Source organism: Corvus cornix, chromosome 2 (assembly GCF_000738735.6).
Source record: "Corvus cornix cornix isolate S_Up_H32 chromosome 2, ASM73873v5, whole genome shotgun sequence".
Taxonomy (NCBI): Eukaryota; Metazoa; Chordata; class Aves; order Passeriformes; family Corvidae; genus Corvus; species Corvus cornix.
The window spans coordinates 153,408,292-153,412,738 of record NC_046333.1 but is presented as its reverse complement, the minus strand read 5'-3'; positions in this window follow the sequence as shown (position 1 = coordinate 153,412,738).

The following is a 4,447-nucleotide window of genomic DNA, read 5'->3' as shown; positions in this document are numbered from 1 at the left end:
CCTGCTGCTTCCTTCCTATTCCAGGCTGGCAAGGGATGCTCTGCTGGCTCTGCCCCGAGTCCTGCGTCATCTTGGAGTTCCTCATGTGGTGCAGGGAATGTAGCTTGGTGGCTTTGCCAAGATGGTTGAGGATTAGGGACAATCCAGCTCGATGGTGCCACCAGTTTTGAGCAGCCAGAACTACCTCAGGACGAGTTTCTCTCCTCTTGCTGTTTACTTCCCCAAAAAGCCCTGTTGCTATAAGCTGAGGAAGGCTTCCAAACATCTGGATCTTCTCAGTTATTTCACTGATTTCCTAAGGAGGCTTTTCCCAAGCTGTATAATCCCCTCTTCTCCAAATGAAGTGGGAGGGATGGGAGGAATACAGAGCTGTGAGTGACTGGTTTTGGGACATCAGGATAGATCTTGATTGTAACCTGAGTGGGATCTGCCCAGCTGGGGGTTAGTCAGGGTCATGGAATAATTTAGGATAGAAGAGAGTGGTGGCATTTCCATTTCAACCCCTTGAATGGCCAACCTCAACATTAGACCAGGCTTAGCTCCTCGAGGCCTTGTTGAGCTGAGGATGGAGATTCCACAGCCTTTCCCAGGGTCTGCCCACCCTCATGTTTGGAATTTTCCCTTGGTGCCCCCTGTGATTGTCCCCACTTTTCCTTTGCTGTGGAACTTGGAGAAGAACCTGACTTCCTCCTCTCCATGAACATCTCCTGTGAAAAAGGTGGAAAAAAGGTGTTCCTTAACTTCCCTCTTTCCAGCTCATCTTAGTCACTTCATACACTTTATTCCCCAACCCATCTTGGTGTCCTCCCAAAACCCATCTTGGTGTCCCTCACCGGACTTGCTCTATTTTGTCACTGGGGCCCTGAAGCTGAGCTCATTACTCCAGATTTGTCCTCCCAAGTGTCACATCCAGGGGACAAATCCCTCCCTTTCCCTTGCAAATAAAACCTGGGATGCAGTTGGCCGAGAGGGATGGAGCTGAAGGAGGCAATTGATCCAAGCTGGATCCTTATCGTGTGCTCCAAAGGATATCCACAGCCTGGGGCATCACCTTGGTAACATCTGGAATGAGAAGCCATGGAAACAGGTGGGGAATGGAGGATTTCATTGTGGGGAATGCCCTCGGGGATTTTTGGGATCATGGAGAAGGTCGTTGTCATATCCATCATGTCATTTAGGGACTGGAAAGGAGCTGCATTCCCAAGTTCTGTTCAGCTGGTGCTTCTGAAGAACTCAATTATTGGGCAATGCTCTGGCAGCCTCATCTTCAAGACCAGAAGAGGACGGAATATTAACATCACCTTTCCTAACTTGAGGAAAACCCCTTTTGGGATGTGATGGAAAATCCAGAGGTAAAGCACTAGTTAACATAACCTGTTTTTCCGTTTGAGTTTTGGGTTGGTTTTTTTTTGTTTGTTTTCTTTTGTTTTGTTGTTTTTTTTTTTTTTTACTTTTCATTTGTTTGTGTTTTATTTTTATTTTGTTTTGGTTTTTTTTTAATTCTTATTTTTTTATCAAGAGTATGAACAGCTCCTGTGTCCTGGCAAATGGATAATCCTGGGACAATCACCTCTATTATAAGAACTGGATTCAGAAGATGTCAAGCTGGTGCTGCAAGGATGGAGACAAGAGGGACATTTAGACTCCCTAAACTGGATATTTCCCCATGGATCTCTTTTAACCTAATTGTGGGGATCTCCTCCTCAAAGGAGAGGAGAGACCTGTGCTCACCATAGCCCAGGCCAGTGTCACACAAACATATCCAGGGATATTGCAAAGGAAAAAGGGTCAAGGACGTGGCTCCTGCTGAGGGACATGAGCAGGGACAACCTCTGGGTTTGCAGGTAAAAATCTGGCACCTGCTGATGGCTCGTGGCTGGATATGGGCACCTTTCCCTCCTTTAGAGCAGGACATGGATAAATCCAGGACCTTGCACCGTCCGGCACTGTGCACCATGCTGGAGAAACTCCTCGAGGTGTGTTAGATCCCAGTCTTCTCTCTTCCCTGCTGATATTCCTGCACTGCAGCCCTGCCTGAAGGTGAGGACTTGGATGTCCTTATCTTTGAGCTTTTAGACTGGGGGAGGGGGATAACAGCTTATTCCCAAGAAAATCTTGCTGTTTTGACCTCTGCACCTTCCAGCCCATCTCCTGTCCCCAAATTTCCTTGGTCATCCCTGCTGGTGGAGACAGGGAATCACTTTTATACCAAAGTCTCCTTAGCTCAGTCCCGTTCTCGCACCTCACCCCCAAGAATCTGCTCCAGCTCCCGTGGCCTTTTCCTTTTAATCTTCCTGCCTTCTTCCCATCTTGGAGCAGTTGCCAATTAAGAGCAAACCATTTGATCATGACATAATCCCAATGCCAGCAGGCAGAGCTGTTGGAGCACGGAAAGGGAGGGAAAAAAAGGAGAGAGAGAGTGGGGAATAATAATAAAAATAATAATAATATAGAGGAGGGGAAGAGAATAAAAAGCAGCCTCTTCTTCCAGCTCTCCGCTCACAAGGTAAAGAATCAAAAAGTCATTTGATGCATAATTGATTGCTTTGGAGTGACTCACAAATTGCTCAGGAGCCTTGATTCTCGGGATAATCAGCACATGGAAAACACAGGGACGTTTTGACCGCGGGGTTGTGGAGAGGGGGGGGTCTGGGGAGGAGGGAAAAATAAACACAAAAAGAGCACAGCAGCACCGGAGCGAGTCCCAAATATTTTAATGAGTGCCAAGAACAAGGGATTTCAGAAGCTCGAGCTCAGGACAAAACAATAAATTAACAAACAAAAAACGGGAACAAAACAGAAAGGGGCTTTTTAGTTTTTCTTTTTCCTTTTTTTTCCCCTGACAGAAAAGCACAAAAGTGCTGAGCTGGCGGGGCTGGGGCTGCAGGTCGCTCTCCCCCTCCCTGTTTCTCTGGAATGTGGGGATGGAAAGGAGAGGGATGCAGCCTTGAGGCTTTGTGTGTGCATTCCCTCACCCTGCCTGTCCCATCCCGGGTCATCCCATCTCCCGGAATACTCCAACAGAATCTCTGGCTCATTGTAAATTTCTCTGTGACTGGAAAACAGAGGTGTTGGGACACTTGGATTTCATAATCCTGGTGATTTACCTCCAGAAAAAGAAGGGAAGAGAAGGATTGGACTTCCATTGATCTCCTGACTCAGTCCTTTTCCAGGACGGAGTTTTACTGACCCAGAGTTCCCAGACCTTTTGGAAGCTGGGAAATGACTACAGCAGCACCACAGTCCAAATGGGATTGAAAACCCTCCGAAAGACTACCTGGCCCTAAGAGCCTTGCACAACCCATATGTGGGATTTTGGAAGCTGCTCCTTCTTCCAGCATCATCCGATCCCTGTTGTCCGCTCCCTGTGGATGTTGTGATCGCCTTTCCTCGGGTCTGACCACACCTTTCTTCTCCAGCCTTTCTTGATTTTCTGATGCAAGGGATGAATCCCTGGGGGTGTTGTTGCTGTGTAGTTCAGGCTCAGATATTGTCATCCTGAAATATCCAGCGGAGCACCTTCCCAGGGTTGCTGGACAGAGAAATTTGCACAAGTAAGTCGTCCCAAAACATCGAATCATTCCTCAGTTTACTTTTCCTTCCCTGTCCTGGCCCCAGCCTTTGGAAACAGACACACCTCAGCTCTGTTTTCCCCAAAATTAACTCATGGGATGCCTGAATGCACTAAGGAGTTTGGAATTCTTTAGGGAGAAAACCTGTTTCCCAGTGTGACTGGAGAGGGCTGGAATCCCTGCAGGAACTGGTGGGGTGAATCCATCTCTGACACAAGGATAAGTGCCTTTTCCTGCTTCCTTGCAGTCTCTCATGTTGGGAGGCAACTGCTGGATGCCATTAGCCCAGCTGGAGACTGGATTTCAGCTTCTGCTCAGAGCTCTAAATGTGCTGGAAATGTTGGGAAGGGGCTTTTCCATGGATTTTGGGGCTTGCTCGGTGCCTCTGCCTACCACATCCTCAGGGTTCCTGACCTGGAGTCTCACCCCAGGCCATTGCAGTCCTGGAATGTGCTCCAGGCTCCTGAGCAGCTCAGGGGGATTTTGGGGTGGGAAATAAGGCTGTGAGGTAGATGTTCATCCCAGATTTTTTCCTCTTGAAATCCATGGGATGAGGTGAAGCAGATCCTTCGAGTCAGGCAGGGAATGTGAGTGCTCCCAGTGGAGAGTTCAGATGTGTTTGTGGGAGAGCCTGGCTGAGTTCAATAGCGACCAAATCCTGGAATAGAAGAAATGACGTTGGGAGAGAGACTGCCCTTCCCTTCCCTTCCCTTCCCTTCCTTCCCTTCCCTTCCCTTCCCTTCCCTTCCCTTCCCTTCCCTTCCCTTCCCTTCCCTTCCCTTCCCTTCCCTTCCCTTCCCTTCCCTTCCCTTCCCTTCCCTTCCCTTCCCTTCCCTTCCCTTCCTTCCCTTCCCTTCCCTTCCCTTCCCTTCCCT